The sequence below is a fragment of the Nannospalax galili genome, unplaced genomic scaffold (assembly GCF_000622305.1).
Source record: "Nannospalax galili isolate Female #2095 unplaced genomic scaffold, S.galili_v1.0 scaffold85, whole genome shotgun sequence".
NCBI classification, from domain to species: domain Eukaryota; kingdom Metazoa; phylum Chordata; class Mammalia; order Rodentia; family Spalacidae; genus Nannospalax; species Nannospalax galili.
The window spans coordinates 2,206,982-2,216,899 of record NW_008358866.1 but is presented as its reverse complement, the minus strand read 5'-3'; the positions used below and the strand labels follow the sequence as shown (position 1 = coordinate 2,216,899).

General features: G+C 37.3%; 1 protein-coding gene and 1 non-coding gene across 3 annotated transcripts in view; both read right to left on the bottom strand.

The window, feature by feature from the left end:
- The window catches only part of Grm3 (glutamate metabotropic receptor 3), a 277,529-nt gene that overhangs the window by 253,015 nt on the left and 14,596 nt on the right, over positions 1–9,918 (bottom strand). The gene's annotated exons all lie outside the window — the stretch shown is intronic.
- On the bottom strand, positions 3,845–3,950 carry LOC115068317. Its single transcript, XR_003847685.1, has one exon. It is a non-coding gene; the product is annotated as a U6 spliceosomal RNA (small nuclear RNA).

Sequence of the window (9,918 nt, the reverse complement as noted above, 5' to 3'; positions counted from 1 at the left end):
TGAGACGGAAAATTGAATGAGTTTTTACCCTTTAAAGAAGATCTCCATTTCATTTTAAAATATGCTGTTTCCTACATTTTTAATGCTACTAACACTTAGATGTTTGCACATGTGTCTTTAATCTCTATGTATCTGATTATTACTAGTCACAGTCGGTTACACTTGGATCCTTAGTACCTGAGTATGAATATAAAGTATCAACCTGTTTTTTGAGACAGTGTCTCACATTGGTTTGGAATTCACCAAGTAGGCTAATCTGGCTGATTGGTCAGTGAGCCTCAGGGATCCACCTGTTTCTACTTCCCCAGTGCTGGGATAATAAATGTGGCCCAGCATGCCTGGCTTTTTAAATTGGGTTCTGGGGACAGAACTCAGGTCCTTATGCTTACAAGGCAAGCTCTTTATTGACTGAGCTGTCTCCCCAGCCCTGAGGCCTTTTGAAATCATGTATGCTGACTTTTAAAAATATGAAGGAAGAGCGTTTGTCTTTCTATCTGTGGCAAAACATCATTTAAAAGTTAGGTTAAATGTTTACAACTTTTGGAAAATATGTTTTATAAGATAGACAGGTGATATTCTTGCAATAATATGTTTCTTTTATTCTGATCTCATTTGTTATAAGATTCAGCATGAGTATAAAACCAGCTTTTTGGAAAAGGTTACATAAAATGTGTAAAAAATATTGAATTATATTTCAACTATTGAAATATTGAACTGTGAAAAGAAAACATTTATTATTCTTTATGTAAGAATTATGATACATAGTAAGTCAATATACTATCTGATGGTGGTTTCTAACCTTATTTGACTTATTGGCTGGTTTCATGATTGGACGTCATTTAGAAAACACATCTTGTAATTAACTTGAGAATAACATTGACAAGCAAAATATCTTTTATTTATGAACAGTTTGATAGATCTCATCTATGAGTTCCAGTGTCACTTGATTCAAAATACATTTTTATTTTTGAAATTGTTAAAAAATGTTTCATTTTCACAATTTCTTTTGAATCTTAATAACAGAACATCATAAAATATGCTTCTCTTAGTGAAGATATCAGTGAGCATCTTTTGGACTTTTTAAATATCATGAAGTTATGATAATCAACAAGTGAATATTATACCTAGTTTATTTCTTCTAGCTCCTACCCAAGTGGACTATGAACTATTTTGAGGTCAAATCTATATATTCCTAGCACATACTACACTGTCTGACACATTTAGAAGGAGCTTAGTAATTATTTCTGGGAAGAACAGATGGGGGAACCAAAATAACTAAGTTAAAGTAATCAGAAGCACTTTTACATGTGATAAGCTACTAAGGACTCCATTCCCAGGGTTCCTTTAAGAGTCACCACTCTAACAGGGCAGAACTCTTTGGCCTTCATTCACCATTTCAGGGATGCCCAAGGAGGTCCATTCCCATGCAGACATTACTCATCTTTGTCTGAAAATAGTACATAAAAAGACCATGATGGCATCCATACTTCTTTTTCTTAATCTTAGAATATACAGTTTTAAAATTGCGAATGAAGATCTTTAAGGGAAGGGGGTTTTTGAGTGTGTTTTTATTTTTTGCTTTGATTTTCATTCTATACTCATTGTCTACCATAGTGTCAACCTTGAGATGCGTGCTTAAGTTATCTCTTTGGAATGGATGAGTAACACATGGCATGACTACATGAAAGAAACTATAATATTAGCACTGTAAAGGCAGTATTAACTAGTTAATTGCAGTGGTATGCACACACGTAACAATTTAAGTTGGAATTCTAGGCTTTCATTTAGACTATCAAAACTGATAACTAGTGCTGTTGAAGTTTAGCAGCAAATGCTCATATTTCTTCTTTGCTATAGCCACACAGCCCAGTTAATGACAGTCTTTTTTTGTCAAAGAAAGACAAAATTTGTACCTAAGTGCTCTTAGAATCAGATCAATTACTGAAGCCGTATGTACCACAGCCTTGTACATCATCATTGATCAGCAATTTTTGATTTTATAATCAGACTTCTGATGTCAGCTAGGGGCTTTGAGGGGGGCTTGTTTAAAACCAAATTATCAAAAAACTTTCAAACATTTCTTTTCCTGTTCTCTTTTTGTGGATGGATTATTTTGTCTGCTTTTCCCTCTGTGTTTGTTTTGAGAATCAGGACTTTCCAGTGAGCCCATGTAGTGTTAAAAATGATCTCTAGATATTGAATTTATATTACAAAAAAGCAAAATTTCCCATTCTGCCAGAAATCTTTTCCTAGGATACATGGAAAAGCAGAATTCAGATAAACTGCACGATTAATTCATAATCACTTCTGAATAGAGAGAAAGGTTGCTTTAAGCTGTTCCTTTCTCCTCTTAGGGATTTAAGGTCAGTTTCAAGAAAAAAAATTATTCTTTCAAAGTTATCTCTCTTGATTTGTATTCCTGTAATTATCTCCTCAGGTCCTCTTCCTTTTTGGCTTGTAAACTCAGCTTAATAAATCAATTCAAGGACTAGCTATAGGCAAATATACCTATTGGAATAAATGGACAGGACAAGCAGCAAAGTAGAACAGGTTCCTGTCCTAGCCAATGACTTCATCCATGTATCAACTACTATTTTTTTTTGTCTTTTTATCAATGTATGTTTTTTATTGAATTTTTTTGTGCATTTTGTACAATACATCTTGATCATATTTAAACCTTGTCCCTTATCTGTACCCACCCCCCCATGGCCCGCCTACAGGATTTTGTGCATTCTGTCATATACGTTAGGCTATTGAGTCGTTTGTGTCCCCAGATGTCCCTTGGTGTGAATTCATCCACTGGAATGTGTTCAGCCTATCAAGCAAGCACTCCCTTAAAGAACTCTCCCTCACGCAGTAGTGATCAGCTGCCAGTAGTCCCTTGGCTAATGTTTGGGCCTCCTGCACATTTCTTCAGCTCTATGATGGTTTTATCTGGTTGAGTTTTCATAGGTCTTGTGCATGCTGACACCATTGATGTAAGTTCATATGAGCCAAGTTCTAGGAGCTGGTAGGACTCTGTTTCCTTATGGTCATGCACCAACCCTGGCTTTTATACTCTTTCTGCTCCTTCTTCCTCAATGGTCTCTGAGCCCTGGGTGGGTGAGGTTTAATGTTGGGGAACCCTGCTGTTAGGGTTACAGTTTCTCCATGTCCGGATAGCCCTGAGGGGCTCGGCGCCAAATGGAAAAACTCCCCTTTTCAGCAGGGGGCCTCCTGCTCTCTTCCTGGTTCACCTTGAAGTGCTGCCAACCACGGATGCCTGACCTTATCTGAAAACATGGCCTTTAGCATAGTTACCTGAAGTAAAAACTACCTGCAGGTTTTTTCTATATGATAATCAGGCACTGTCTGACAGTCTGGAAGACAGAAGCCCACTGCCACATGTAAATAAAGCATACTATGAGCACCTATCAACTGAGGCTTTTGCTACTTCCTCCACGCTATAAATTCTCTACTTTTCCCACTAATAAATGGAGCTGTATCACTGCCTGGAGCTGAGCTGTTCTTATTGCCTGGAGCTGTGTCATTGCTGTTTCACGTGCCTGGGACCAGCCTGTGATCAGTTTCCCTGGAAGAGCTGTCTTCCGTCAGCGCCCACTGGCCATTCTGACCCTGTTCGCCGCTTCTGCTCTCCCTGCCCTCATGGGCTGGTGGCCAATGACCCGCGAAGAAAGGGAGAGCCCCCCACAGCCGCCCTGAGCCTCCCACAGCTGGCTCCCAACAAGAGCTGCCCTGCAGTTTAATATGAGTCCTATCCAAGACACACACTAGGCAGTCTCTTATTCTCTGTACTTTGACCAGTTGTGGCTTTCTGTGTTCGTCACCCTCTGTTCCATGAGGAAGAAAAATATGGACCTTCACAAATGTATGTGTCATCCTTGTGCAGGGGCCATGTTGATGTTCTCTGTATTGTTACAATTTTAGTATGTGTGCTGCTGAGCAAGCAGTCAATTATTTTCTTTTCTTCTACAAAAAGAAATCAGAATTTTTTTCTTGACCTTAACAATGAATGTGAATTTTTCTTTATTGCTTTAATTCTCTCATTTTTTCCTTTTTAATAAAATGAAACCATTTTCTTATAGTAGACAAATATTGGAGACCAACTACACACACACACACACACACACACACACACACACACACACTCACATGCCAAATCAGGTAAAGATAAATAAATAAAGCATTAGAATTGGTTCCTTTAACTTCAACTGCCTGAAGCTACTGAAATCAGATGTTATATAAAAATAAGAAATACAAGCAGTTAAACTTGTTCTTTTCAATAATATTAAAATGTTGACTTACACCAATTTTGACTACACCAAGTTTTAAAAAAATCCCAGAACAGCTTTCCTATTTATTTATTTTTTACTTTTCATATTCAAATAAAGGAATATAAGATAGTTATTTCAATTTTAGGGGCCTACTTTGTAGTATACTTTTGAGATGCTTTCACAAAAGAGGTGGTACAGTTATTTGGTCAAGTTTATAAGCTCTGGATTCAAATGGTAGGTCTACATCGTAGCTACACCCTGCGTTTGTAACATGTGCTTTAGTTTTGTCCTTTGTAAAATGAACATCATAATATCTGCATCCTAGGGCTTTATTGGAGGAGGAAAAGGTTTCACATAATTAAAACAAATAGAACAGTGCCTAGAACAGTGAATAAGTAAGGATTTGATAAGAGTTAAGGTTCACAGTATCCTTCAGGTTGTCCTTAAGAATACTGTAGAAAATAAGTATGTGAAAAACATCACTTTACTTTTAGAAGTATTGTGACAGAGTTAACATTACCTAGAATACCTTGGGGTGTCATTTACTGGTACTAGTAGGAATTAGTGTTCTGAAATGAGATTTATGAATCCTCTTCTATAAAAATGTCTTAAATGTGGTTTTATTCTTAAAAAAAAATTAAGGAGGAGGAAATCTGCCTGGAATTAGATATTTTTGAAAAATTTACTCAAGTTTTCAGTTTTTATACTTATTTTTCTCTATTTTCCATTATTCATACCTTGGGTGAAAAGGTAAAATGTTTGCAGAGTTGTGGTTGAAGAATAAAGAAACATATTCTGCCACTGTTATTACTAACCTTACTAATTAGACAGTAATTAGCATTTATAGCTAGGACTCAATTGTCTTTTGAGTAAAACTGGTTACTACTTCACACTTGGGATGCTCAATTCTATCTTTCTTATTGGCAATGTTTACTTATAGGAATTGTATGGCTAAAAGAATTCTCAATCCAATAGCCAGAATTTAATAATGAATAAAATGAACCATGGTATGATTTAATTAACCACTACTCTGTTTATTCAATAAATATTTATTGATCTTCTGTTGTGTGGTACTTGTTCTTCTGGTAACAGAGATACAGCTGTGAATAAGCGGGCCTGATCTCAGTGTTTTCAGCACTGCAGTAGTGGGATAAAATGTCAAATGTTATGAAGGGAATAGAGGGAGAATGAAGCATGCATTCCAGGAAGAACCAACCGACTTATAGGAGGTCAGAATGGAGGTAGATCTTAAATAAATCAGCCTCGAGGAGGAAAAGGAGAGAACCAGTACACTGGGAAGTTGTAATGCTGTGGAGAGGCTGAGGGAGAAATAAGGTAAGGATACTAAGGATTTTTGTTTGAATGGAACAAAAAGGGTGAGGAGAAAGGGTGAGACATTCAAGATGGACACATATAGGGACCACAGTGGACCATATGAACAGTGTTTTGACTATCTCAAGAGCAATGGGAGATCTTTGTAGAGTTATAAGCAGAGGATAAGACCCCAGATTTGCCTTTTTAGATTTAGTTTTGCTATAGCCAGGTAGATGATGACAACAGTCACACAGACCTGCAAGTGGCTCTTTTCAGAACCCCAAGGAAAGACAGTGGTGACTGTCAAAAAATGGTATCAAATTGCAGCTGCAAAGAACATACTAGTTTCATCTGTCTTGTTTCAGGGGCTTTGTATTGTCTTGTTTTGCTCTGTTTTGTGAGACAGGGTCTTACTATATAACTCGGACTGGTCTCAAATTCTTGATCCTTTTACCTCTGCCTCTAAAGGCTGGCATTACATCTGTATGTCACCTCCACTGGCCTTCTAGGTAGACACAGTTTTCTTTGACACAAGTTCCCAAAAAGCAGCCTTTAAAAATAGTCCCCTTTTCTCTTTATTGAACAAGAGACTTGCTATATCATGCCCTTTTCTATTGCTGAAGAAGAAAGATGATTAGCTTAATTCTTTTGGCTGGGGTTTCTTACCCAACAGCTAATTCCTACCTACAAGGCACTATTCATCTTCATGTCTATTAGATTCATTTCTTGTTTCCTATTCCCATCGCCACTGCCCTAGTTTAGGCCATCATTACCTCTCACCTGGAGTGTTGCCACGACCTGCCAGCTCATCTCCCTACGCCCCCAACCTTTATTTCCTCATATTTATCTTCATATTGTGCTTCCAGCTTCCCCTGCTCAAATGTCTTTACAGGTTTATCCCTGCCTACAGGAGAAATTTTAGCCATTATTCCATTTCTACACTGACCCTCCCCATGCCCTACCCTTTAACTAAGCCAGATCATATAAGGAAATCCCAGGCCTTTTCCACCTCTGCACAGGCTTAGAGTAGTGGTTTCCTGCTCCTGAGGTCTGAACAAGTTTTCAGCATCCAGGAAAAATATGTAAAGTTTCCATGATGCTTTCTACAGTTATTTCAAACAGAAGTATTATGAATCTCTTGCCCTAAAGGCTGAGTTGTTAAACTTTTCTGTTATTGTGTTACATTGGCACATGTTTCTTATATGTTCTTAGGGCAGCGGTAGAAACTTACTCTTCTCTCTGACCTCAGTACATTGCTCAATGCCTTGAAAGTAGCAGACACCGAAAGATTTCTTTCACTGAATTGATGTCACTTTTTAATGGCATATTTTAAAATATTTATATGAAGTTATTTATTTGAAATCAAAAAATGCCTTCAGGAATAAAGTGTAATTTGTGGATTGAAATTAAAAATGTAACAATTCTTATTTTTAAACAGCATGGGAAACATATGGAGGGTAGAAATTACATTAATATTTCAGTATGGAAGGTACCTACTGGTTACATTTAAAAAGTAGAATAGGGTTTCTTCATTCATTAAATATATATTAAACATTTTTGCATGTTACATTTATTATTATAGATTGGCTTAAAAATATCTAAAAGATATCACTGTCCTACTAGAGCTAATTCTAGTCAGGGAGATAGATAAATATTTTACAAATCTTAAATTAGTCCTAGATACTGATTTGTGTAAGTCTTTAAATAGGATTCTCCATATAAAACATCTTTTAAAGTTATATACGGAGTTATAACTTTTTTATTTTCTGAAAGAAATTAAAAAGGGTGTTTAGGGACAGGGCAAAGGGACATGAGCCCTGGGAGGAGGAAGAGTGGATGGATACTATCAGTGCATAATGTATGACTGTATGAAAACATCACACTAAATCTGTATAATTGCCGTCTTAATAAAAATACACCTCTTTGTTCTTGTAAAAAATCATAATAATTTTTATTGAGAATATGTTACTAAATGTGTACATTCAACAAGCATCTGTTAGAGCACTTGTACCTGGCTCTTGACTAAGTCCTGGGCTTCATAGCCAAGTGGGAAACAGCAGACATCTAAGGAAGTAAACACAGTATTGTGTACTGAGAGTATCAAAGAAGCCAGCATCATCACACTGGCTGATTCTGTCTCTAGTGTGGGAAACATGGAGGTGGAGGGAAGGACAGCTGCACAGCTGCTCTAGGTATGGAGCAGGAGGAAAAGATATTGGTACACTGGACAAGCTCTCAAGTCTAGGAGTTTTCCTGAAACAGTACGTGAAGATTTCCTGTGGATTAAATATTAGCCACAAGTAAGAACTCAGGTCATAAGAAAGAACTAGAAAGGCAATAGGACATCAAAAGTGAAAGGCCATGTGAAGCAACTCTGAGGAGGGGGAGTCAGAGGAAAGAAAACTGTCAAGGAAATTGAGGTGATGAACTCCTAGCAATGGATAGGAATTCCAGCCACAAATGTGTTCACATGCGTGTGCACACACACACTCATATACACTCACACACACTCACATGCATGTACATACAAACACTCAGACACACACCTACACAGTCACACACACATGCATGTACATACACACACTCAGACACACTCTCTCACACACACATGCCCACTTCCACACTCAGGGAATTAACCTTAGCTCAAAGGTCACAGAGTATGTGAAGCCTGCTAGGTAGGAACTTCTTTTTCTGCTGTTCCTCCTGTCCATGCCCACCTTCATCCCTAGCTTTGTAGAAGTCAGAACTGAAGTTAGTTGGAGCAACAAAAAAATGTGGATGATTCCCCTAGGAGCATCTGAGCTTTCTTTTTCAGCTTCTAACCTGAAATAGGCTCCTGCAGGGGACAGAGAAAAGATTTAACTGTAGTGGTCAAAGATTCAATTTTTATATTGGTTTAGGTATACTAGTTTTTAAATGACCTGTTTAACAGTTAAAGTTTTTTTATTATTATTATTTTATTATACAAGCATATTTAACTGAATAAAGTTTAAATAAAATGTGATAAATAAAAATAAATGGGAAGAAGGTCATTTCACACCTATCACCCCCTCCAAGGCTCAGGGACTTTTGTGGAAGAGGTTGGCAGAAAGAATGTAAGAGCCAGAGGAAGGGGTGGAGTGTTACTTGGAAGTGTCCTCTGACCACTGTGCTGGCAAGCTATAGTCACACCTCCTTCCCATGCTTGTCAAGGAGTCAAGAGGGGAGTCAGTTACCTCTCCCACCCAGTCAGTCGACCATAGCCACATGTGGGGGAGGGGCTAAGGATATAGAAGCCAAGAGCCATGAGGTACCATGCTCGTCATTTTGTGTGGCTGTCAGGAAGTCACAGGATCTATATTTGAGTGTAGACTTTCCAGAGCAGCCATAAGTGGGGGGGGGCTCTCACTCTTCTGTAAATAATCCCCCGCCCTATGCTCTGTCAGCAAGCCCAATAAACTCATTAGGACTTTCAAAAAAAGAACAGAGCTAATGGAAGCCTTCATTATTCCACCAAAGTTGACCCCATGTTGGAAAACCCTTTGGTCTTTGATTTCTTATTCCTATTCCCCCCCCCAAACTTCATTTTGTATATATTTTTATTTGTAACCTGCTTCAAGTTATTTATGGAAAAATGTTTTAAAAATTGCCTTTCTTTGGAATAAAAAAAAAAGAATAATTTTTTTTATTATTCTACCTAAGTACTACTGCTAAAAAATATTTCACAGTTTAGACCCACATAGGACTGCATAGGTGTCTGGATAAAAATTCCTTTGATAAAACAGATTAATACATAATTATTATTACTTTTATTAGAGTAGTATTTTGGAATTGGATTTAAATATAGGTTTGTATAAAGGAGGAAGAAAGTATATTCAAAATGAAGTTTTGACTACAGTGACGTGAAAGGCCTATTTCAGGTGTCAACAGAAAGCAGATGTTGGCACTGAAGACAGCTATGAATTTATTTTTAAGAGTTGAGTTTACATTTACTTCTTTTTGACCTAGGAATGGAATGAAAAAGTCAGTTATTCATCAATATTCTCCTATTTATTATTTATTTTGGAGGGACAGTGATTCTATGGGTTGAACTTTGGGCTCACATGTTAGGTAAGTGCCCTACCACCTAAGCTATATTCCCAGTGAATTTTTTTTTTCTTTTTCTTTTGAGACAAAGTCTTGCTTAGTTTCTTAGTTGTCTAGGCTTGTGTCGAACTTGCTTTATAGTACAGGCAGACTTTGAACTTGCAATTCTGCCTCAGCCTCTTGTGTAGCTAGGATTATAGGCCTGCATCATCAGTTGTAGTGCCCCCCCACATATTATATAATAAATATAATATAATTAATATAA